Genomic DNA, 27,442 nt, shown 5'->3' on the forward strand with positions numbered 1-27,442 from the left:
TTTGGCCGGTCAAATTTTGGCCAATTTTGGGCCGCCAAAAAGTAAAATGTTAACCCGCTCAGTTTATTCTATTAATTGTAAACAAAATATAAAACACAAAATGCTTCATTCTCAAACACTCTTGAACATATTCTATTCTCAACACGCACTCTTCATAATCAGGTTTAAAACAAAATGATTCAGAGCTTTCTTCTCAATTGGGTTTAAAGCTTGTAATTAGGGTTTGCAGTAGTCGCTTTCTACATGGAGTAAATTAGGGTTTCATAAGGAGTAATTTGGGGATTTCTTTTGTTTAATATTTTTCTCTCTTTATCTCTCTATCACTCCCCCCTCTCTCCGTATTTGTACAGTGATATTGAAATTAAATTGAATTGAATTGGGTTTGGTAACTATTTATATATACAACAGCTCGTTTGTTCCTGCAAGTGGCGGTTACAAAATAAATCTCTTCTCGGATTACGGTTGTGATCGAAGGATTGGTAAGATTATATATATATATATATATATATATATATATAGTTTACTTATTTTAGCCTTAATTTGGTAACGGTCTTATCTAAATTGTTCAAGGACAGTTATCGAATAAATTATGGTGATTTGAGTTGTTGCAATAAAGATGAGTAAATGTGATTAACTGTTAGAGTGGATTGTTCCCATATGCAGTCTCAGCAAATATATATGTTCTGTAATCTAAATACTCGTTTTTCTCTTTTTTTTGTAAGTCTGAAAATCTCTTGGAGTCTGTGGTAAATTCGATGGAAACTCAGGGAAATAACTACTATTTACAACGAGCTTTGCTTACTATAGTTTATCTGCTAGTGTTTAAAGGTTTCGACTAAAATAGCACATAATTTTTAAATTATGATAGTTACCATATAAGTCGGTAATGGCACAGTAGTAAAGATTATGTTGAAATGCCAAAATATATTGAGCTGGTCTAGTGTAGTCTTAATACTTATTAGTGCCTGAAAGGTTGAAAAAATAGTTTAATGCACACTACCGTGACTTGTCTGTTTACCTAAAAATGAAAGGAATACATCCAATAATCTGATAAATCAAGTCCTGCAGATTTTATCCAGGTGTATCCGATGCTTTGAAGTTTGCAAGCTAAAAAGTCTACACAATTACCACAAAATATGTGAGTTTTGTAATTGTATCTACACTTGCCTAATCTTAACATTTATGCCTATATCCCTTTTTTCATTACTAGAGTCGCTTTGCTGACGCATTACTACGAGAGATTGGAGAAATAACCATCCCTCCTGAAAGAATATATTGTCTTGGAAGTGGGTGAGTTTATTGCAAGTAACTCCAACTTAGGTATAATATTAAGTTATTAACTCGCTCAGACATCATATTATTCTTTCATATCTTGTGTTTTCTTAGTCCTAAAGTAGAAGGTTTGAAAAAGCTTTAGAAGAATATTTCAGAATACCAGGGCCTTACCCTATAGTAAGATTTTAATATTTAATTTCAACCTATATTTTTTTAAAAAAAATCTGAGTCTAGAATTTATCGAATTGTTCAAGCATATTTATCGGTCTTCTTTAAATTGTTCAAGGACATTTATTGAATAAATTGCGGCGATTTGAGGTGTAACAATAAACATAATTATACATGATTAAGTGTCAAGTGGATTGTTCCTTTATGCATTCTTTCCTTCTGTAAAAGTCTACCTAGGTGAATTATAGTTATTTGCTACTACATCATTCTCTAACAGACAATATAGCTGCATCATTTCCAGCTAATGCATTGCGTGAACATCTGCAACAGAGGGATAATATATATGAAAAAAAAAATATGTTTTTGCCTTGACGTATAATGTAGTACATGCTTCTATAATTCTAATTTTTTAATGTTTTTTCTTCACGTTTGACTCTTCACTGCTAGCTGTTCTATTTCTTTGGTTCACATATGAAGATTGAATACAAGAAACCTTATTTAGTAGCCCGCTGTTTAAGTCCACCTTATCCAAGAACAATTGCTTTTGTTTTGTTTTTGTCTTGCTTGTATGTAGATAATAATATTGCCTACTACCACCTTGTACACGTATTTGAGTGCCTGCCTTCATGCATGTTTTCTCATTTTAAACTATCAATTAAGTCTTTCTTATTATCTGGTAAACACAAGATGATCAATTTCAATTCTCATTTAATAGCCAACATTTTAAAAACCCTTCTAATTTATGTTTCTTGTAGTAATTTGGTTAAATCTACTATTTTGATATAATTTAAATATTATTATATAGTTGTAAAGCTTGAGTGCTGGACTGATCTATGTGCATCTGGTGCGACATAAGCGTGAAATTGACATAAGAAGAGTAGGATACAAAACCAAAATTCAAATAGGGGTATGCAGATTTATTAATGTTTTAATATGCAAATTTAAGTAGAATATGCAGATTTAGATGGTCGTCATGCTTAATAATCTCGGGCTTAATAATGTTTCTAAATTGGGAGCTTGTTTCTGAATTAGGTGTTATTGTTGTTAATTCTAGTGTTAATCTTTCTTATGATCATAATCTGCTCATTCAGAATCTGACTACATAGATAATTGAAGCCACCGTTGCCTTTTTGCATTTACTTGCTTTTTTGTGAATAAATCTAGGAATTCATTTTTTCCAATCACTTCCACAATTAGTCATAGTCTATATTTTTATAGTTAGTTTCTTACATTCTCGTGATTTTGATAGTGCAGAACAACATGAATTTTGTGGGGCTATCAAGGAACTAATATGTTTTGCATTTGAAGGAGGTCTTTTTATCGTATGTCTATCTAAAAATGTCAGGTAAGCATTGTATATTATATAAATCAACTAGTTGTTTTATGTGTCTTGTACCAGGGAAAGTGAGTAACTGTTTCTATCTAGACATGATGATTATCATACTCTGCTGAGGTCTATTCTTTTCCTTTTTAATTTCTATTATAATGGTTATTGTTTAATTTGTCTGACAAATACGCTTCGAAATTTTGTTTACTTCATGCAAGTGATCAGTTCAAGGTTATTGTATTGTAAGCTGCCAACATAACATATACTTATTGTTAGTCCCTTAACAATATAGCAAGAATTACAGAAGGGGGGTTGAATGGAATTCTTGAACCTTTTTCTTGAAATAAAAATGTTCAACTCGATTATGGATATATTTGTTTCGATTAGCACAATGCGGAATGTAAACTTGAATGAATCAAAACATAAGTAATTAAAAACAAGAATCTTTAAAAAATTTCTGGTGGATTTAAACTATTTCACCAGAGATATATATAATATATCGAGAGGACTCTGTATGCAGAAATGCTCACAGCTGCTTACAAAATAGAACTGCTGAGAATACATGAAATGCTAAAGATTGTGCTTACAAAGATTTCTCTGTTTTTATGTTTCTCAGATATCTCAGTTGTTTTGCTATTTGCTACTCTCTTGGTTTATATATTACCAAGATTACAAAGTCAAAAGAACTGAACAAATATAAAATATAACAGTCTTGATCTTTGCTGCTTTTCGTCCTCTATTACCCAGTTAATGGGCTTCCACAGTGTGTTTGTATCCAACTCGACGGCTGTGTGTCAGCTTTCACTGTTCAGCTGATGTTTGAATCTTGATATGATCATCCGTCGACTTTCAGATCATCTGTTGATGACTTAATTGATCATCCGTCGATTGCTATGTTAAACATCCGTTGATAGTCATTTGATCATCCGTCGAAGCTTTGTTAATCATCTGTCGGTAGCTATTTTGGCACTTGACTTCATTTCACTTATACAGAATTACAAGACATTGCTTATGTACAGTTAATCAACCTATTCTGCATATCTAGTTAAAGTCAACTTGACTTATATGCTACTACAGATTATATACAAAGGTGCATACATCACTATGCTACAAACTTATTATTACATAAGCTACTCACTCGATGGATAATAAGTTAATCATCCGTCGGGACTATAATGAGTTATCCGTCGGGACTAAAACTCTTATCCATCGAGTGCTACATAATTTCACTAAGTAAAATCTACTTAGATATTTTGTTTAAGTGATCATCAAGTACACAACATATTCACAACAATCTCCCCCAATTTATGTCTACTGGAATTGTAGCCATAAATTACGAGACACTTGATGATTACAAAACATCCTTAACATATATCTTTAAAGATAAGTAGATAAAACTGAAAGTGCTTCAATTTAAACAAAATGTACAAGGTTTGGCTCACAGTCAGTTCAAGATGCTCCTCTAGCCTGAGCAGATTTTCCTAGTTTCTTAAAGGTCTGGATCTTCTTCCAAGCTTTCTGTTGTTTTCTTCAATTTGATTCTGGAGCTGCCTGTGGAATTCTAATTCATCAGATTCTGAGAGATCCAACATTTCTTGCATCTCCAAGAGAGTCTCATTGCTAGAGATACTCAATTGGTCTTCTAATCTGAAGAATCTTCTCACACCCTTGTCATCCATGAATTCCATCAGCCAGTAGGGCCTTAGATGCACTCTTCTCCCTGTGTATGGGATGATAAGAGTCTTGGGAAGTACATCTTTGGCTCTAACACTCCTTAGCTCTTCAATCTTCTTCAATACTAATCTTCTTGCAGTTACATTGAACCCAAAGTTTTTCTTGAAGGATGAATAGACTTTGATCAACACAGCTTGGCTTTCTTGAAGTATCCTGTGAAGAGGCCACTGAATCTCCCTTCCTCCTTTGTACTTGAACACCAACCTTTCAGGTAGGTTTCTGTATGCATCAATTGCCCGTATCTCATCCAGCTCCTCCGGATAAAGGTTTAGATCTGAGAATTCCTTGATGTCACATAAGTACAAGTAGTCTCCCCTGTTGACCTTGGGTTAAGCTTTGACTAATGACTTGGATTTGAGAGGTGACAACTTCACTTTCTTGACTGCCCTTGACTTTGTCCTTCTTGGCTTAGTAAGAATTGGCAAGTTGAAGTCAGGAATTGGTAATTTATCCCACTCTATTGGCTCATCCTTTGGCACAATAGGCTCTCCATGTATGTTCCTGTAGGGGTCCACCACCCTTATATTTTCAAATACCACAGAGGGCTTTGATGATTGAGTTTTAGCTTGAGTGGATTCCTTAGGAAATTGATCTTCCAATTCCTTGTCAACAACATCCAATTTCCTTTTTGTTCTTTTAGCCAGTTCTTTCTTTCTTGGGGATTTCTTCTGTTCTTCAATCTTCTTCTTTGATTCAGTAGCTTGAGATGGTTGAGAGGGAATTTGTTGAGAAGAATTCACAACCTGTAGCTTGGCCAAGATAGCAAACTGTTCTTTCTTTTGTTTAGACTTCTTTGCATCTAGAGCAGCTTGCCTCTTTTCCTGCTTCAATCTGGCTTTTTCTTCTTTCTTTGCATGAGCAAATTGTGGATGTCCAGCTACCACACAAATTTCCTTCCCATTTCTGAATATCTTTACAATTCTCTTTCTTGAGGCTGAATTAGCTGGATCTTTGTAGAAGACAATAGATCTTGACAGAAGCTTCTTTTCATCAGGCTTGGATGTCTCATACACAACATCCATAGGGTTCTTCAAAGATGACTTTGGATAGTTTTCCCTTGGTTTAAGAATTATCTCAGTCTTTGTAGTCTTGATGCAGGAAGATTGTCCTTTCTCCAGATAGTTCATGCTCATCTCATTCACACTGATTGGCTTGACATGAGAGTGATGGATGGCTGACTGAACTGGTTCCTTGACTAATTCAAACTTTTTCAGTATATCCTCATCAATCTTTTTCCAGTTGATCAGAGTCAACTTTCCTTTATCAACATCTTTCAAATTTTCTGCTGTTGCATTGATAAGATCTATACCATCTGCAACTGGTGGCTTGGAGATAGTAATTGAAGGTACAATTACTTTGCTGATTTGAACTAGAAGTTTCTCCCCCTCAGTTGGTCCTTTCTCCCCCTTACTTGATTCTCTCTCCCCCTTTTTGTTTTCATCAAGTGGAGGAGTTAGGCCTTGTGCTTTAGCCAGTTGCATAAGAAGATTTGTGTGAGTCTGTTGATTTTGAAGAAGTAGAGCCACTGAATTCTCAATAACTTGAACTCTGTTCTCCAGCTTGGCTATCTTCTTGTCAGAATCTGATTCTCTCCTTAATCTCAGTAATAGATCTTGCATGGTACCATATGGCATTACTGAATCCAGCTTCTCAGAGTTATAGGTCTTCAAGTCAGCTATATCCCTTTTTAATTCATCCACACTGAGATTATGTCTTAAGTGCTGGATCTTCATTAGATGTAGAGAGTCCAGGTGAGCTTGAAGAACAGCCTTGGTACCACATCTGAAGTTTCCTGAAGGGCCTGTTGAATAGCTATTACTTGTTTGACCAAAGACACCTCAAATTGTCCTGGTGTAGATTCCTTTGCCCATGCCCATTCAGGTGAACTTAAAGCAGAACTTGGGCCTTCAGCTCCCCCTAAGTTCATGCTTCCATCCAAAGAACCAGAGTCATCATCATCAGAATTTACTCCAAATTCTTCAGATGGCTCTCCAGCTTGAGAAGGCATTCTGTTCACAGCAGCTTTATCTCTTTGAAGAGATTCTGTGGTGTGCACTAAATTCAAAGTCTGCTCTGCCTCCACATTGCCCTGAGCAGCCAACAATTGATAGGCTGAAACCGAGTGAGTAAAAGTGTCAGCATCCAAGGAAATGTTATCAATTACAGCTTTATAATGTTGATGAAATTATCTTTCCTTTTCAGCATCATCCACACTCATTGACTCACTAGCAATGGCTGGTTCCATCCTTATTTCTCCAGTACCTGCCTTTCTCTCATATTCTCTCTTTTGTTGCATCAGGGTCTCACCCTGGCTCCCCACCCTCACACCCTCACCTTCACCTACTAAGGTGGGACTCCTCTCACTCACTTTTGTCAATCCTGAATGAATGGATTGCTGAGATTCACTCTTTTCCTCTCCTTTTGCCTGGGAGCAACCCAGCCTCTCACACAATACACTCTCCTCTCTCAGTCCTAAGAGTGAATGTATTACCACTAAATCTTCTGCACTTGAAATTATTGAAGTTTGAAGTTGTGCAGAGACACTCGACGGATAAGTGATATCCGTCGGGTGAGTGGTAAAGCTATCCGACGGATAACTGCTGTTAAGCTTATCCGTCGGGATACAATCACTAGTCGACGGATGAGCAATATCCATCGAGAGAGTAGAAATGAATGAGGTGGAAAGAGAAACTATTGTTGACCCTGTGTTGATTGAAGTTATTTAAGGCACAGATATCACAATAGAATCTGAAAGAATTGGCAAGTGAGCCAACAAATCATCTAAAAGATGATGCTCACTTGCACTAGATTTTGGCTTCCCCAACAGAGTTAAAGAAGGGGAATCAGGAATTGAAGTGTTTATCATGTCCACTTCCAGTGAGTTAGTTGGTGAGTATTGTGTTTCAGTGGCTTCTATAATGAGAGATTTTGGCCGTGACTCCACATTTATTGGAGCCACATCAATCTGAATTTGAGAAGGTGCAGGGACTGTGTCTTTAGCACCAGTTTGCACTAAGTGTGTGCCCTGTGCATCCCCAGTTATTTTGGATTTCTTCTTTCTAGTGTAAGTTTGGGGTGAGCTTGTGTCCCTAACCCTCTTGGCATGTGCTCTTGGATGAGAGCTTTGTTCAATAGCCACATCCTTTTGGGAGGATGCAGCTAGAAGTGAGCTTTTGTCCTTTTTAAGCACTGCAGTTTGTTGGGAAACTGCAGTGTGGCTAGGCTGGGATTCACTCAACTCTCCAACCTTATCCTTGGGGTTTCTTTGATGTTCAGCCCTTCCCTCACCTAACTTACCCTCCTTCACACTCCCCTCTTTGGCTTTGTTAGATTTTTCAACTGGTACCTTTTGAGAGATACCAGAGGGGGTTTTCTTTGATTTGGATTTAGAAATTGCAATTGTTTTGGCAGCTTTGGTAGGCAACTGTTTGGTCATTGTCACAGTTGCCATAGCTATGCCTGAAGTCAAAGAAATAGAAGAGATTGGAATAGTTGAGGGTATGGATGAACTTACCTCACTTACCTGAGGTGTCAGCATTACAGGAAAATAGAACATTGGCACATCCCTGTGATGGTTGGCTCTGTTCAAGTCTGCAATGATTCTTCTCTCTTGAACCCAACAAGCTAATTTGTTGTTTGGGTTCTCAAGCACAATCTCTTGACAAAGATGGTTAGCCAAAAGCATAAAAAATCTAGCATAGTAAACATTCTTTCCTCTTTTGGCTAAGTCACCTAATTTAAAACCTAACTCATACACAATAAGGTCACTGAAATTGTAAAATTTGTCTGTAACTAGCATGTATAGCATGTTAAGCATGGAAATGTTCACAGAATCAAAATTACTGATTTTTCCAGAAAAGACTTTAGTTACAACATCACACATGTAACTCCATTCCTTCCTAAGACCTAGTCTTCTAATGTCACTTAGTTTTGTAGTAGGAAGTGCATAATGAATGGAATTGAGCATATTGACAATATCAGTGTCAGTGTGTGGTGCAATTACATTATCATCAGGAATCTTGAAACATGCTTTTATTACATCACTATTGATACAGAATTCATTACCTTTGATGGTCAGAGTGATGGTTTTGTCAGTAGAGTTGTAGATTGCTGTTGTCCACATCTCTTCAACAACTTCACAATAAATTGTGGGTGATTCCAGCATGGCAAAACTTAACTTGCAGTTCTTCACGAAGTCCATCATCTTATGATAGTCTTCTGATTGCTGAATACCCTTATTGACCAAAGCAGTGAAGTTGTTCTTTTCATATATGAACCCAGTCTGTGACATGATCTTTACTACGGGTGCCATTGTTAGAGAAGAAAAGCTTGAAGAGAAAGAGGATTTTTTCTTGAGAGAGAATGAAATGACACAGTTGAATTTGAGAATGATAAAAGACAATGATTAGAATGAAATAAACTTTTATACTTTACTCAAAATCAACGGACAAAAATAATAAAGAGAATTAAATTACCCAATAGAAATTGCCTAAAATAGTCGTTTTAAAATAAACTGTAAAAATTCCACCCATTATCCGTTGTGTAATGCTTACAAACTGTAAGTATACTCGATGGATAATGTTCAGGGAATTAACGGTTAAGATTTAGACACTTCGATGGATGAGGATAAACTATTATCCGTCGAGCTTTAAAATATTCCAGAAAAGTAATTGATTTTTATTTACAATTTGTATATCGACGGATGACTCAACCCGATGGATAATGGTCATCCGTCGAGATGCAAATTTTGACTTAGCCAAAATTTCATCCAAGACTAAAAATCAGCTAAATTTCTGGCTACTTTTCATCTTGCAAAATAATTCAGATAAATTCAAGAGTAATTAAGCATACCTAACTCACTTACCAACCTAGAAAAGGTGGATTCATCCAGTGGCTTGGTAAAAATATCTGCATGTTGCTTCTCACTTGGAACAAAATGTAACTCTACAGTACCATTCATTACATGTTCCCTTATGAAATGGTACTTGATGTCTATATGCTTTGTCCTTGAATGTTGCACTGGATTTTCAGTGATGGCAATTGCACTTGTGTTGTCACAGAAATAGGAATCCTTTCAACTTGCAAACCATAGTCTAGCAATTGATTTTTCATCCATAAAATCTGTTCACAGCAACTGCCAGCAACAATATATTCAGCTTCAGCTGTAGAAGTAGAAACTGAATTTTGCTTTTTACGGAACCAGGACACAAGCTTGTCTCCTAAAAATTGACAGGTTCCTGTTGTGCTTTTTTTATCAATTCTGCAACCTGCATAATCTGCATCTGAATAACCAGTTAGATCAAAACCAGAATCTCTAGGATACCAAATGCCAAGTTTTGGTGTTCCTTTGAGATATCTGAAAATTCTCTTAATAGCTATCAAGTGAGACTCTCTAGGATCAGCCTGAAATCTAGCACACAAACATGTAGCAAACATTATATCTGGCCTACTAGCTGTTAAGTACAGAAGTGAGCCAACCATGCCTCTATAACTTGAAATATCCACAGACTTTTCAGTAGTGTTTAGTTCAAGCTTAGTTGCAGTGGCCGTGGGAGTTTTTGCAGATGTGCAATCCATTAGATCAAACTTCTTTAAAAGATCAAAAATATATTTAGTTTGACTAATGAATATTCCATCACTAACTTGCTTAACTTGTAAACCAAGAAAGTAAGTTAGTTCTCCCATCATACTCATTTCATACTTGCTTTGCATTAGTTTGGCAAACTTTTTACAAAGTTTCTCATCTGTAGAGCCAAAAATAATATCATCTACATAAATTTGAACAAGTATGCTAGAGCCATTAACATTTCTGAAAAATAAAGTTTTATCTACAGTACCTCTTGTGAAGTGATTTTCCAAAAGGAACTTTGATAAAGTGTCATACCAGGCTCTAGGTGCTTGCTTTAGTCCATAAAGTGCTTTCAGTAGATAATAGACATACTCTGGGAAATTTGGATCTTCAAAGCCAGGAGGTTGACTTACATACACTTCTTCCTCCAAATCTCCATTCAGAAAGGCACTTTTGACATCCATTTGATAGACCTTGAAATTGGCATGGGCTGCATAGGCTAAGAAGATTCTGATGGCTTCAAGTCTTGCAACAGGAGCAAATGTTTCATCAAAATCTATCCCTTCTTGCTGGCAATAGCCTTTAGCAACCAATCTTGCTTTGTTCCTTACTACTATGCCATTTTCATCCATCTTATTTCTGAATACCCATTTGGTGTCTATTGGATTCTTTCCTTTAGGCTTGGGTACCAGCTTTCATACTTTATTCCTTTCAAATTGGTTTAGCTCCTCCTGCATAGCTAAAATCCAATCAGGATCTAACAAGGCTTATTCTACCTTCTTTGGTTCTTCCTTAGACAGGAAGCTGCTGTATAGACATTCTTCTTGAGTTGCTCTCCTGGTCTGAACTCTGGAAGAAACATCACCAATAATCAGTTCAAAGGGGTGATCTTTTGTCCATTTTCTTGGTTGAGGTAGATTAGCCCTAGATGAAGAGACCTCAATGTTGTCTTGATGTGTGATTGAGTTTTGATTGCTAGAAACTCCCCCCTGAGTTTGTGGATCTTTGATTTGAGATAGGGGTACTTTCTATGGGTGATCTGCCTTGACTTCCTGCTCCTTTTGATAACCCGACGGATGGTGAATTTTGAGTACCGACGGATGAGGCAGGTTGTCTTCCGACGGATAATATAGATTGCCTTCCGATGGATGAAGCATTATGTAACTCGACGGATGTTGAGTTTTGTGCTTCATTTGTGGTAGATTTGTCTGCATTATCCTTAGACACTATTTCTTGATCACTCTCATCATCACTTTCATCACTGACCATCTCGACATTGTCGAATTTGAGGCTTTCATGGTAATCTCCATCTTTTAGTCCTTCAATCTTTTTATCATCAAACACAACATGTATAGATTCAACAACAATGTTGGTTCTTAGATTGTAGACTCTATATGCTTTACCAACAGCATATCCAACAAAAATTCCTTCATCTGCTTTAGCATCAAACTTCCCATTTTGATCAGTTTGATTTCTCAGAATATAGCATTTACAGCCAAAGACATGAAGAAAGTTTAAAGTTGGCTTCTTGTTCCTGAACAATTGATAAGGTGTCATGCATCTTGCTTGATTAATCAGAGAGATATTCTGAGTATAGCATGCAGTGTTTACAGCTTCAGCCCAGAAATATGTTGGTAATTTTGATTCTTCAAGCATTGTCCTTGCAGCTTCAATAAGAGATCTATTCTTCCTTTCCACTACTCCATTCTGTTGTGGAGTCCTTGCTGCTGAAAACTCATGCAAGATCCCATTTTCCTCACAAAATACTCTCATGACATAGTTCTTGAACTCAGTTCCATTGTCACTCCTGATTCTTCTAACTTTGAAATCAGGATGATTGTTAACTTGCCTTATGTGATTGATGATGATTTCACTAGCCTCATCTTTGGACTTTAGGAAATAGGACCAAAAGAACTTTGAGAAATCATCTACAATTACTAGGCAAAATCTTTTCTTTGAAATTGACAATACATTGACTGGTCCAAACAAATCCATGTGAAGCAGTTGCAGAGGCTCTCAATTGCTGAATCAAGTTTCTTCCTGAATGATGCTTTAACCTGCTTCCCTTTTTGGCAGGCATCACACAGTCCATCCTTTGTAAATTCCACTAGAGGAATGCCTCTAACTAGCTCTTTCTTTACCAGCTCATTCATGGTCTTGAAGTTCAAATGGGATAGCTTCTTGTGCCATAGCCAACTTTCATCTTGACTTGATTTACTAAGAAGACAAGTTACAGATTCTGCTTTAATTAAGTTGAAGTCAGCTAGGTACACATTTCCTCTTCTCACACCAGTGAGAACCACTTTGTTGTTTTGATTATTAATCACAACACAGGTTTCTTTGTTGAAGGTTACTGAGTTGCCTTTGTCACAAAGCTGGCTGATACTCAACAGATTGTGTTTGAGACCATCCACTAAGGCAACCTCTTCAATGATGACATTGTCCTTTGAAATCAAGCCATATCCCACAGTATAACCTTTGCTGTCATCTCCAAAAGTGATACTTGGGCCAGCTCTCTCTTCAAACTTTGTGAGCAGGGTAGAATCACTAGTCATGTGTCTTGAACAACCACTATCCAAGTACCAAAGATTCCTTCTGTTTCCCTGCACACATTAAAATCAAATCAAGTTGATTTTGGTACCCAAGTTTCCTTGGGTCCTGCCTTGTTAGCTTTCTTCTTCTGTTTCTTAGATCTTAACTCATTTGACTTAGGAATTTCAGATTCTTCCTTAGTCATTTGGGTTGGGCCTTTGAAACCACTAAATGCAACAGAATTATCATGCATGTTATGGCTAACAGGAAATGGCATGCTTGGTGCAAACATGTTATTCCAGTAAGGCATGCTAAATGGCATTTGAGGCATATTGTATGCAGCATAATATGAATTAGGTGCAAATGGCATATTAGCAAACTGTGCATTCATGTTCTGTGGAGGCATAGCATTAACAGGCATGAGAGGCATGGCATTCATGTTAGAGAATTGAGGCTGAACAGACATGGGAGTTGGCATGGCAGATTTGCAATTAACAGACAAATGATTTACACTACCACACTTGGCACAGATTTTTCTAGGAGCATATTTGTCAGGTGTGTAGTTATTATGTTTGTTAATCCCTACTTTACCATTCCTATTGTTTTTCCTTTTAGTCTCTGTTTTTACCTCTATCTTCTCAAGTCTGTCACTTAACTGTTTGACAGTCATGTGACCAACATTAGCCTTCTTCCCTTTCTTGGCTTGACTTGACTCTCTTGAAACAAAGTTCTTGGAAACAGACCCATACTTATCATTTAGCTTGGTTAATTTGGCTTTGCTAATGGGTTTTCTTACAGCCGACGGATGAGGATTTTTATCATTCGACGGATAACACTTTTTGTTATCCGACGGATAGTCCTCATCATCCGTCGACTCTACATTTGTCAGCAACCCATCTACCAAAATAGGTTCTAGTTTCTCCTTATTCTTTTTCCAGGCTTCATCACAAAAAGACTCAATTCCTTGAACCTTGGTGATTTGAGCATGAACATCTCTGGATGTTTTCCAAGCTTTAATCACCTCTTGTTCACGATCGAGCTGCTTCTTTTAAATTTCTTCCTTTTTCAAGGATTCAGTTAATTCCTCCTTGGCAATTCTACACTCAATTTTTAGTTTCTCAAACTCAACAAACTGAGACTCAAGCACATTATTCCTCTCACTCAAAAACAGGTTTTTTTCTTTGATTTTAGCATTTTCTTTAGTGAGGGACTTAAGTGTAACACGCAAATGATACAATTCTGTAGACATGTCATTTATTGCATCATTACACTCAGGTTTAGATAAATGTGCAAGGTTTGTAGTGATTACCTGATTGCTTGAGGAACTTGTCTCTGTTTCATCAGACTTGGCCATAAGGGCTAGATTGACATAGCTGACATCTTCATCTTCATCCAAGCCATCAGCTGCCCAGTCATTCTCTTGTGTGATAAAAGCCCTTTCCTTTTGTTTGAGTAGATCAAAGTATTTTTGCTTGTAATCTACAGACTCAAATCTTTTCTTGCTGGAATCTGACTTTTTACACTCATTTGCAAAATGCCCTGCCAAGCCACATTTGAAACACTTGAATTTTGATTTATCCACCATGTTTCTATTTGGCTTGGCAGCTCCAAAGTTCTTCTTGAACTTGAGCTTGGCAAATCTTCTTGAAAGGAATGCTAGGTGCTCATCAATGTCCTCCATGTCATCTTGGCTCAATGAATCTTCATTTTCTGCAGCTAGCCCTTTACCCTTGCTTTCACAGGCCTTTGAAGTTGATTCCACAGCTTTCATCTTCACTTCCTTCTCCTTTTCCAGATCAGCAACTAGTGCAATGGATCCTCCTTTCTTCTTTCCTCTCTCCATTCTTTCATCCTGTTCTATTTCAAGCTCATAGGTCTTCAGAATGCCATACAGTCTCTCCAAAGTAAACTCCTTATAATCTTGTGAGTTTCTCAATGAGACTGTCATTGGTTTCCATTCCTTTGGAAGAGATCTGAGAAATTTCAGATTGGAGTCTTTAGTCTGATAGACTCTTCCATGCAATTTAAGAGCATTTAGTAGCTTTTGGAATCTACTAAAAATGTCAGTGAGTGGCTCACTTTCTTCATTGTGAAAATGCTCATATTGCTGAATCAGGAGATGCATTTTATTTTCTCTTACTTGCTCAGTACCATCACAGATTATCTGTATTGTGTCCCAAACTTCCTTGGCAGTCTTGCAGTTGATAATGTTATCAAACATATCTGCATCAACACCATTGAACAGAATGTTCATGGCCTTTTTATCTGAAATTACACCTAGAGGGGGGGTGAATAGGTGATTATGGCTAACTAGGATTACTTTTAGATTTTACCCGATAATAGCTTACTGAGATTTTACCAACTGAACTATAATCTAACAATGATAGTAAGCTGAGATGACTAAATGCAATGCAGAAAATAATGTGCAGGAAAGTAAATAGAACACACAAGAATTTTAGCCAGGTTCGACCCCTAATCCCCTATGGTCTACGTCCTGGTCCCTTACCAACTTGGTAAGAGAATATATTATTGATCAATGAAGGTTACAGCTACAAGATACAACAATATATCTCCCTTTATCCCAGCTGCTGATAATGGCTTGCTGAAACCCTATTTAAGAACCTGCTCTCTAAGTACTATACTACCCCGTAGTACAAACTCCTCTAGCAAGTACCACTAAACCCTTGTTTCCCTAGCCAACTTATCCAGCAACTAATCAATACAATTGAACAATACAAATCAGTGATAAAGTTTACAACTCAAACTATAAACTCTCTCTAAGATGAAACACGTGTATATATTTAGAGCTCGAGAGTATTTTGAAATCAATAAAGATCAGGAGTTGTATGTGTTCTTGCTTGCAAAATTCCTCAGTCATAAAACTGCAAGAAACCACATATATATATAACCATACATTAACATTTGAAAACAGCCTCAACAAATTACAACGGCTAGAATCCAATTCTACCGTGTAAGATCGTTGGGATGGTTTCCAATGTTCATGTATACGTTAGATAGAAGAGAAACACAGAAGTCCAACGTTCAGAAAATATCTCTTCTATTTAGTAGAGGATAAAACGTTTTAAAAAGAAAATAGGAGAAAGAGTTTGAAAGAGAAACAAACTCCTATTCTTTAGGAAATCAATTTGAATAAGTAAAAACGTTTTATAAATGAGCTCTCTATATATCATGCACGTATATTATATTAGAGAAGTCCTTACAACTGATATATATGAAGATCCTATAACATCTCCATGAAATTCGACTTCCTTGTTGAATCTGGACTGTGCATCTTGGCTTGCTGTTATTCTGACAATCGTGATCATAGCTTGTTGAAATAGATTACTGTCTTATGATAGCTTGCTGTCATGATACTTAAACAGCACTGATATCAAGCTGTTATATCCTGCAAATATTCTCAAATAACAACATGATGGCTTGCTGTGTTGTGATCATCAAAACTAAGGAGTTACAATCTCCCCCTTTTTGATGATTACACACATTTAGGAGAATTATAAAAACTCCCCCTAAATCTATGCATATCTCAAAATTGTATAACCTGTTACTGCAATTAAAATATAAATGACACACATGCATATCCAAAATAACCAACATAGCAGCATTATATCATTACATCAATTCTTAAAAACTAAAAGACAATTAAGTCTTAAATAACAGCCAACATAAACCAAGTAGCATCATAAACCAAGTAGCAAACCACAGATTAACCACAGATTAAACATAAGCCAACAGATAGTCTTAATAACCAAACAGAAATAAACATAATCATAAAATAAGTCTCCTAAATTTCTCCCCCTTAAAGCATCAAAAAGATCTAGATTGAGGGCTGATCATAAGTGTAAGATCAAGCATCAAAACAAACAAACATGTAAGCAGCAATTAACAGATAATGGCATGTCAAAATTAATAAATCAAATTAAACACAAATTATGACATTTAATAAACAATCATAGTAAGCTAAGATGAAAATTGATAGTAAGCTACTATTACCAAATTTCCAAAGATAGCTTGCCATTATACACTGCACATCCCAAGTTCCCTTCGAATGGTAGAAAATCTTGCTTCGCCAAGGGGTTTTGTAAAGATATCTGCCAATTGATATTCAGTAGGTACAAAAACTAATTCAATCTTACCTTTGGCAGCATTATCTCTCAAGAAATGATGACGAACATCAATATGCTTTGTTCTTGAGTGATTAACCGGATTCTTTGATATGTTGATGGTGCTAGTGTTGTCACAATAGATTGGAACTTTGCCACACTTGATTCCAAAATCTCGTAGAGTCTGAATCATCCACAAAATTTGAGAGCAACAGCTACTAGCTGCCAAATACTCACCTTCTGCTGTGGATAATGCAACTGAAGTTTGTTTCTTACTTTGCCAAGATACGAAACTTTGTCCTAAATATGTACAAACACCACTTGTACTCTTTCTATCAGTTTGACAACCTGCATAGTCAGCATCATTATACCCCACAAGATCAAATATGCTTGTAATAGGATAAAATAACCCAAGATTAATAGTCCCACTTAAATATCGAAATATTCTTTTAACTGCATTTAAGTGTGATTCCTTAGGTTTAGCTTGAAAACGAGCACATACACAAACACTATACATAATATCTGGCCGAGAAGCAGTAAGATATAAAAGACTACCAATCATACCTCTATTCTTCTTGATATCTACATCTTTACCTTTTTCATCCGATGTCAGCTTGCTATTTTGATTCATTGGAGTAGATTTCCGCTTGACATTGTCAAAACCAAATCTGGTCAGCAAATTCTTGACATATTTTGATTGATGCACATAAATTCCATCTTTAGATTGTTTAATTTGGAGCCCCAAGAAATAATTGAGCTCACCCATCATGCTCATGTCAAATTCACTGCTCATACACTTAGAAAACCACTCACACATAGAATCATTAGTGGATCCAAAGATTATATCATCTACATATATCTGGACAATCAAAATATCATTACCATTTTGCTTAGTAAATAAAGTAGGATCAATTTTACCTCGAATGAAGCCATTTTTGATCAAAAACTTACTAAGCCTCTTGTACCAAGCCCTTGGTGCTTGCTTTAAGCCATATAATGCCTTCTTGAGCTTGTAAACATAGTCCGGATGTTGTTCATGTTCAAAACCAGGGGGTTGCTTGACATAAACTTCCTCTTCCAGAAATCCATTAAGAAAAGCACTTTTGACGTCCATTTGATGTAGCTTGATCTTCTTGTAGCATGCATAAGCAAGAAGCATCCTAATTGATTCCAATCTAGCTACTGGAGCATAAGTTTGATCAAAATCAATGCCTTCTTGTTGGTTGTACCCTTGTGCTACGAGCCTTGCTTTATTTCGAGTAACAGTACCAAATTCATCCACTATATTCTTGAAAATCCATTTTGTACCAATGATTGAAGCATCCTTTGGTGGCTTGACCAGTTCCCAAACATCACATCGTTCGAATTGATTGAGTTCTTCTTGCATAACCGTGATCCAATTTTCATCTTCAAGTGCTTCTTTGACATTCTTGGGTTCCTCTTGAGCTAAAAATGCAGCATAAGCACAAAAGTTTGCAGTGCCTTTTCTTGTCTTGAGACCATCAGAAATATCACCAATAACCTGTTCTGGAGGGTGATTCTTCACTGTCCGTGTAGCTTTTGGCAATGAATGCTTTGCAATATCTTCATGTGAAGTCTTCCTTATCTTAGATGGAGGAGCTAAGTCTTCACCATCATAGATTGACATTTTATCCTTTGCTCTATTTCCTCTAGGACCATCAAGAGTCATCTTTGCCATCTTTACAATTGCATCATCAACTGGAGTAGAAGGTTCTGCTTGCTGATTTCCTGAGGCAGTTTCAATTTCAGCTTGCTGTTTTCCAGAATCAGTCTCTATTTCAGCTTGCTATTTTGGAGTAGCCTTCTCTGTTTCAGCTTGTTGTTGTCCAGCTTCACCTGCATCATCTTCCTCTTCTCTTGGAAGATCATTGTTAGGTTCTTGAAAAGTAACATCTATAGATTCCTCAACAATATGCTTAGACAAATTATAAACTCTATAGGTTTTACTATTCATAGAATAACCAAGAAAAATAGCTTCAAAAGATTTAGCATCAAATTTACCATCATTACCAATTGTCTTGAGCACAAAACACTTTGAGCCAAAGATTCTGAAGTAACTGATGTTGGGCCTCTTTTTCTTGAGCAATTCATATGGAGTCTTGTCCAAAATAGGTCTTATCAATACTCTATTCAGAACATAGCATGCTGTGTTGACTGCTTCTGCCCAAAAACTTCTAGGTAACTTGCTTTCTTGCAACAAAGTCCTTGTTATCTCTTGCAGTGACCTATTCTTGCGTTCCACCACACCATTTTGTTGTGGAGTCCTTGGAGCCGAGAATTTATGTGATATTCCCCTTTCTTCACAATAAGTAACAAAGTCTTTTTGGAATTCACCACCTCGATCACTCCTTATTCCTACAAGCTTTGTATTGAGCTTATTCTCAAGTAATTTAATTAGTTTCTCAAACTCATTAAAAGCAGCATCTTTAGTTCTAAGAAACAATACCCATGTAAAACGAGAATAATCATCAACAATTACAAAACCATATTGCTTACCTCCTATACTTTTATAAGCTTCTGGACCAAATAAGTCTAAATGTAAAAGTTCTAAGGGTTTAGAAGTAGATACCATTTTCTTTGCTTTGTGAGTACTTCTAATTTGTTTGCCTAATTGGCATGCCGAACACACCTCAGTCTTGACATACTTGATTTTGGGTAAACCTCTGACTAGCTTCTTCTTTAAAAGCTTGTTAAGTAAGTCCATGTGAGCATGACCCAATCTTCTATGCCAAACATAAGGATCAGTGTCTATTGCAGCAAGACAGCAAGCTGTTTTCTGCAACTCAAAGTCCAAAATATATATATTTCCTTCCCTTCTAGCAACTAGGGGGACTTTGTTAGTACCAATAGTAATAATACACTTATCAATACCAAAGTTAACAGTATGACCATCATCATATAACTGACTTATGCTAAGCAGATTATATTTAAGGCCTTTAACATATTGAACTTTATCAATTGAAATGTGTTTATTACCTATTTTACCTTTTCCAAGAATTTGAAGAGTTTTGTTATCACCAATAGTCACTCTTCCACCCTTTTTCATCTGAAGACTCATGAATTGTGCTTTGTCTCCACTCATATGTCTAGTACATCCGCTATCTAAAATCCATTGAGTTGATTTGACTCGAGCGGCAAGACACATCTACAAAACAAATAAAACAACTCAACCTTTTGGTACCCAAAGTTTGTTGGGTCCGACATGGTTAGCAGATAAAACATATAAAACATGTAAATCAGATTTCTTTATCCATTTTTGGATAAATCTAGGTGATTTAACTCTGCCAGCCTGATGATGGTAAGCTGTCTTTGTTCTGCCATTCTGATCATAGTAAGCTGTTTTCTGTTTGTTTCCTCCATGGTATGATTTTTGTCCATTCTGAACTTTGCAATGCTTTTCAAGATGCCCTTTCTTTCCACATCTGTTGTATATCTTCCAAGGCATAGCATAATCATAGGGAATGCCATGTTTTCCTTCATATCTTAGAGCTTTGTCCTTCTTGTTTGCATTCATTCCAATTCCTTCTCTGACCAATGGAATATTTGTGTTGTTCATCATAGATTTGAGACTTTCTTCTCCTTGAACAAACGATCCCATGCCCTTTTTCAGATCCTCAACTTCCTTTGTGAGCAGATCAATCTTTTCAGCTTGCTGACTTATGATTTCAGCTTGCTGAGATGGTTCTTCTGCTTGATTTGAAAGTGTTGCATCTATTGATTCTCTGAGTTTGAACAGCTCCAAACATTCATCCCTTGCTTCAATCTCCTTCTTTAACTCTGTGATCTCCATTAATTGAGTCTTGTTTCTTTTGAAGAGAATTTTGTTGAAGTTTTCCACATGACTAACTTTAGCTTGAAGATCCTTGATTTCATCCTCTTTGTCAACTTGTGTAGGTACCTTCTTGTCAATCCAAGTATCTACTTTGCTCATCAAATCTTGAACCATAGTCTTGAGATAATTATTCTTCTCTTTTAGCTTGCTATTTTCAGCTTTAAGAGAATAATATTCACCCATAGATACATTCTTACATTCCTGCATGGTTAGTGGTTCCAAAACAATATTTTCAGAAGATAAATTATATTTACAAGAGTTTACCTCACTCTGATCTTCTTCTGAATCACTTTCTAGGTATCCACTTTCTGAATTTCCTCGAACAGAATCATCATCAAGTCCAACTAGGGCAAGATTGACCATGTCTCCACTTGAATCATCACTGGAAACCGAGTCATCATCACTCCAAGTCATTAGAGCTTTAGCTTTCTTCTTATCCTTGAAGACAGTTTGCTGTTTTGACTTCAATTTATAGCAGTCCCGCTTATAATGGCCTGGCTTTCCACATTCAAAGCATGTTTGATCTTTAGAATCCTTGTTGGGCTTCTTGTTGTTGGAAAATCTGCCTTTATCTCTTTTCAGCTTGTTCTTCTTCTCGATCATCTTTCTGATCTTCCTGGATATTAAAGCTAGTTCTTCGTCTGACTCATCTTCAGATTCCAGTAAGCTATCATTAGTGTGAAGAGCTAATTGCTTCATTTGAGCAACTGGAGCTTGCATAGAACTTGATTGGCTTTCCTTGATTTTGCTTTCAAATTGTTCCAATTCTGCAAAAACAGCCAATTGATCCATAGTATCTATAGTTGGAGAGGATTCTAGAGCTGTTACATTTGGTTCATAGATAAATGGCACAGCACTAAGTATCTTCATGTTGATTTCCTCTTGTGGGATATGTTTGCCAAGCTGCTTTAAGGCGTTCAGATTTATCTGGAATCTAGCTTGACTTTCTCGAATAGTTTCTCCATCTTGAAGCTTGAAATTTCCAAACTCATTCATTAGTTTACTCAATTTCACCTTTCTTAAACTCTTGGATCCTTCGTGATACAATTCCAGAGTATCCCATATCTCTTTAGCTGATTTGCATGAAGAGACTTTATCACATTCACTAGGACATAACCCATTCATGAGAGAATTCCTAGCCTTTCCATTGAAGCTGTATTTGATTAGTTCAGCCTCTGTGAGATCATCAACGTCTTTCACTTTGCCTTCTTTGTCATTGAACTCAAAAGGACCCTTCTGAACAACTCTCAAAGCTAGTGGCTCCCTGGATAGATACACTTCCATGCGACCTTTCCACCAGTTATAGTTTTCTGTACCAAGCAAGAGAGGTGCTCGGTAATCTGAGGTTCCTTCGGGATATTTGTCAGCCATTTTGATCGAATATTATTCCTGTTACAGAAAGATTAGTATACCAAAGCTCTGATACCAACTGAAATTACACCTAGAGGGGGGGTAAATAGGTGATTATGGCTAACTAGGATTACTTTTAGATTTTACCCGATAATAGCTTACTGAGATTTTACCAACTGAACTATAATCTGACAATGATAGTAAGCTGAGATGACTAAATGCAATGCAGAAAATAATGTGCAGGAAAGTAAATAGAACACACAAGAATTTTAGCCAGGTTCGACCCCTAATCCCCTATGGTCTACGTCCTGGTCCCTTACCAACTTGGTAAGAGAATATATTATTGATCAATGAAGGTTACAGCTACAAGATACAACAATATATCTCCCTTTATCCCAGCTGCTGATAATGGCTTGCTGAAACCCTGTTTAAGAACCTGCTCTCTAAGTACTATACTACCCCGTAGTACAAACTCCTCTAGCAAGTACCACTAAACCCTTGTTTCCCTAGCCAACTTATCCAGCAACTAATCAATACAATTGAACAATACAAATCAGTGATAAAGTTTACAACTCAAACTATAAACTCTCTCTAAGATGAAACACGTGTATATATTTAGAGCTCAAGAGTATTTTGAAATCAATAAAGATCAGGAGTTGTATGTGTTCTTGCTTGCAAAATTCCTCAGTCATAAAACTGCAAGAAACCACATATATATAACCATACATTAACATTTGAAAACAGCCTCAACAAATTACAACGGCTAGAATCCAATTCTACCGTGTAAGATCGTTGGGATGGTTTCCAACGTTCATGTATACGTTAGATAGAAGAGAAACACAGAAGTCCAACGTTCAGAAAATATCTCTTCTATTTAGTAGAGGATAAAACGTTTTAAAAAGAAGATAGGAGAAAGAGTTTGAAAGAGAAACAAACTCCTATTCTTTAGGAAATCAATTTGAATAAGTAAAAATGTTTTATAAATGAGCTCTCTATATATCATGCACGTATATTATATTAAAGAAGTCCTTACAACTGATATATATGAAGATCCTATAACATCTCCATGAAATTCGACTTCCTTGTTGAATCTGGACTGTGCATCTTGGCTTGCTGTTATTCTGACAATCGTGATCATAGCTTGCTGAAATAGATTACTGTCTTATGATAGCTTGCTGTCATGATACTTAAACAGCACTGATATCAAGCTGTTATATCTTGCAAACATTCTCAAATAACAACATGATGGCTTGTTGTGTTGTGATCATCAAAACTAAGGAGTTACATTATCTTTCCTGACTTGTTCAATATCAAGATCAGACCATTCATGCCTTGGCTTTGGAACAGATGGTTCATTTCCTGTTGCAGCTCTCATTGGAACATGAGGGCCTCTTTATATGCAGTCCACATAGGCCTCATCTTGAGAAAGCATATGAAGATGCATCTTTACCTTCCAATGATGGTAATTATCTTTATCAAGAAAAGGAATCTTGACTCCAACATCTTTCTTGTTCATCTTACTGAATTGTTTTGATCTTTAAACTCTTTGTAGATTAAGAGCTTGCTCTGATACCAATTTTTAGTCCCTTAACAATATAGCAAGAATTACAGAAGGGGGGGTTGAATGGAATTCTTGAACCTTTTTCTTGAAATAAAAATGTTCAACTCGATTATGGATATATTTGTTTTGATTAGCACAATGCGGAATGTAAACTTGAATGAATCAAAACATAAGTAATTAAAAACAAGAATCTTTAAAAACTTTCTGGTGGATTTAAACAATTCCGCCAGAGATATATATAATATATCGAGAGGACTCTGTGTGCAGAAATGCTCACAGCTGCTTACAAAATAGAACTGCTGAGAATACAGGAAATGCTAAAGATTGTGCTTACAAAGATTTCTCTGTTTTTATGTTTCTCAGCTATCTCAGTTGTTTTTCTATTTGCTACTCTCTTGGTTTATATATTACCAAGATTACAAAGTCAAAAGAACTGAACAAATATAAAATCTAACAGTCTTGATCTTTGCTGCTTTTCGTCCTCTATTACCCAGTTAATGGGCTTCCACAGTGTGTTTGTATCCAACTCGACGGCTATGTGTCAGCTTTCACTGTTCAACTGATGTTTGAATCTTGATATGATCATCCGTCGACTTTCAGATCATCCGTTGATGACTTAATTGATCATCCGTCGATTGCTATGTTAAACATCCGTTGATAGTCATTTGATCATCCGTCGAAGCTTTGTTAATCATCCGTCGGTAGCTATTTTGGCACTTGACTTCATTTCACTTATACAGAATTACAAGACATTGCTTATGTACAGTTAATCAACCTATTCTGCATATCTAGTTAAAGTCAACATGACTTATATGCTACTACAGATTCTATACAAAGGTGCATACATCACTGTGCTACAAACTTATTATTAAATAAGCTACTCACTCGATGGATAATAAGTTAATCATCCGTCGGGACTATAATGAGTTATCAGTCGGGACTAAAACTCTTATCCGTCGAGTGCTACATAATTTCACTTAGTAAAATCTACTTAGACATTTTGTTTAAGTGATCATCAAGTACACAACATATTCACAACACTTATCATTTAAGCTTCAGTAATATCTAAATATTCTGAAGTCTAGTTATACAACCACTATAAGCTCTGATATCTAGTGTGAGACTTATATGTTGCAGCTATATATGCTTCAGCATATTTCTAAAAATGTTGCACACAGTGGCTGATTTTAAGCTCTGTATCTTGTAATTATAATGATTTTTAAATAATGATAAGTCTGTTATTTGCGAATTTATGTTCTCATTATTGATGCTCACATTTTCCTTTACGTATCTTTCTATTCTCAGAACTCAGGATAAACTTTGTGATAGCGGCTTTATACGTAAATGCATATAATATATATAAACGCTTATAAACTTTGTGATATTGGTTTTGTGGTCATCTCTCCCTCTCTGTGCGTCTCTGTCAAGTGTAGCATTTTAAGTTTTTTTTTCAAAATAACTTGTAATTTGAGCTGTATATTGGTTGCCTGTTCCTTTACCTTATTTTCTAAGCTCTAGAAAATTTGGTTGATAACTATATATAAAGGAAAAGTAATAAGCAGGAAAAGTAATATATTAGACTTTTACAATTTAAAGGAAATAACATGTTGCTGTACAGTTTGAGCTGCAGATGCTGCCTTCTCATATGGGAGCTATAGAATAAAAAATCAAGGGACAGAATCACAAGGATGAAAGCTGACCTCAAATCAGTTGAGTCCTTCACAGTGGAGCTGCAGAAAGCACAAGAGGAAGCACATGAATTGTTTGTGGCAAGGCAGGAACTTGTTGGAAGATAAATTTGATGTTAGAACTTGAGAATATTTTTGTTTAATTAGAAATGTGGTCAAAAGTTGTGGTTTTTGGATGAATTTGCAAACTTTGTTTATTTTAATTAACTTAAAACTTTTTATTTTGTATTGTATTTGAACTTTGGATTTAAATTTTAAGTTTAATATATATTTAAGTTTTTAGTGTTACAAGTGTAATTAGTAGATATTTTTATGTTGGTAAAAACATGAAAAAATGTTACAATAAATACAGAAGTGTTAAAAAAGAAATGTTACAATAGGATATAAAGATGTTACCAAAGATTAGAACTGTTTTATCATCCGGTGTTACAATAGCAAATATGATGTTGCAAAAGAGTTTATTGCAACATATTTTTGGTGTTACTAGATCTTTAAGGGTGTTACAATATAATTATGGTTACACCTGCCTTTTGTAACCATAGATACCAAAAGTGTAACCATATGGAGTCTATTGTTACATTTTCAGCTATGTTACCAAAGGTTCAAAATTTGTTACCATAAACCCCTATTGTAGCACGAGCAAATCCAACACCACGAAATTTTAAAAAAGTGTAACCATAGCCCAATTTTTTGCTTTAGGTAATATTTTTTGGCCAGTTTTACACTTTTTTTTGGGTGTTGCTAGAGGCCATATATGGGATAATGGTTTTTTTCTTCATCTCTTTCATCGGATACACTTATTTTAGCTTGGATTCATTATTCTCCATTAGTTTAAAGTTCAAGGTATTCCTTATTCTCTTGTTTTCATTAGTATATGTTTTACATGGCGTTCATCATTATTTTTATTGCTTTTACATCTACTATGAGTGAGTAGTTTTATTCTAGGGCGCAAAGGGAAGCCATGTTTGCACCATGAATATGCTTTAATTTGATTAGTAGTTTAATGGGTAAAAGGTAATTCTAGTTGATATGTTTTAATACTTAATCTGTGTAATTGGCCAATATCATAGATTATCTGTATGCATTAGGGGTAATAGATCGGAAAATTTTACTCACTAGAGGCACACATAGATAGCAGTATTGAAAGTGAGAGCGGGAGCATCACTGGATTTCTGAAAGTGTTAATGCTTGAGAAAAATTAAATTTTACTTTAATTACTTGACCCACTGGATTGCTATATTTTTATGATTAGCTTGGTGTAAACATGGTGACCTGCATCGCCCTAGACCTTTAGTTAATTGATTTAAAAACATATTTAATTTGCATAAGTAAGTTAGTTAAAAACCTTCAATATTCGTTCTTCTCTCGCGGAAATAAATAATAACAGTTAAATTGAAATTATTAAAATTTAGTCTACTTGTGGATACGACCCGCACTTGCCACTTTGTACTAGCAATAGACACTGTGCGCTTGCGGTTAGATATAATTTTACGCATGAACATTATCCACATCTAATTTAAAGTCTTACGAATAACTATCTAATTGTACTGATGGGGTACTTGATTTGGAAGAAAATTTAATCATTACATGATTGACGGGGTATTTCACAGAGATTTTAGTATTGATTGTAAGCAGTTAGTTTTATGAGAAGGATTCCCTGTGAGTCGGACGAAGTGTTTCACAAAAGCATGTATATTATTCATAGTATGAACAGCTTCAGATCAGATTGGAGAATTAACCAATTCAAGATCTTGTCTTGCTAGAATCTTCAAAACTTTAAAATGCCAGATGACTAGCTATATGCTCTGTATATTCTTACAAATGTCATCACTCTCTTGGATGATACACTAACAAGCATATCGGAATAATCTTTGTTTTAATAATAGTACTTCGATGAGATGACCTGACTCTAAAAACATCCTCTTCACATGTACACTTGTCAACTTTAATTATCCAACAAATTCTCTTCCCCATACCAACAATTTCACCACCAGAAAGTTCAACTTTTGCTGCTGTTGTAGTCAACAACACGCCATCTTTGGTGCTGTTGTAGTCAACAACACGCCATCTCCGATGGGAAAAAACTGAGTCTCAGAGTCACTCAATTGCCACGAATCTTTACAGAATGCATTGTAACTTAAAACCCTAGCATTAGTCTTACTCCTTCCAGCTGTTACTTGCACAGCTTTAAAAATCTCTCTACTGTTTTCAAGATTGCAGTGTATGACTACAAGATCCGTATTTCTGTATTGCTTAAGAACAAA

At 35.9% G+C, this 27,442-nt stretch overlaps 1 long non-coding RNA gene across 3 annotated transcripts; it reads left to right on the top strand.

The window, feature by feature from the left end:
* The first annotated feature begins 135 nt into the window (after positions 1–135).
* Positions 136–25,329, top strand: LOC141706182 (uncharacterized). Of its 3 annotated transcripts, none has more exons than XR_012568696.1 (4): positions 136–479; positions 1,211–1,320; positions 2,698–2,788; positions 25,109–25,329. It is a non-coding gene; the product is annotated as an uncharacterized LOC141706182 (long non-coding RNA). The 3 variants fall into 3 exon arrangements; XR_012568695.1 differs by having other exon boundaries at positions 1,211–1,290; XR_012568694.1 differs by lacking the exon at positions 1,211–1,320.
* The last annotated feature ends 2,113 nt before the right edge of the window (positions 25,330–27,442 follow it).

This window comes from Apium graveolens, chromosome 2, assembly GCF_009905375.1.
Source record: "Apium graveolens cultivar Ventura chromosome 2, ASM990537v1, whole genome shotgun sequence".
Lineage (NCBI taxonomy): Eukaryota > Viridiplantae > Streptophyta > Magnoliopsida > Apiales > Apiaceae > Apium > Apium graveolens.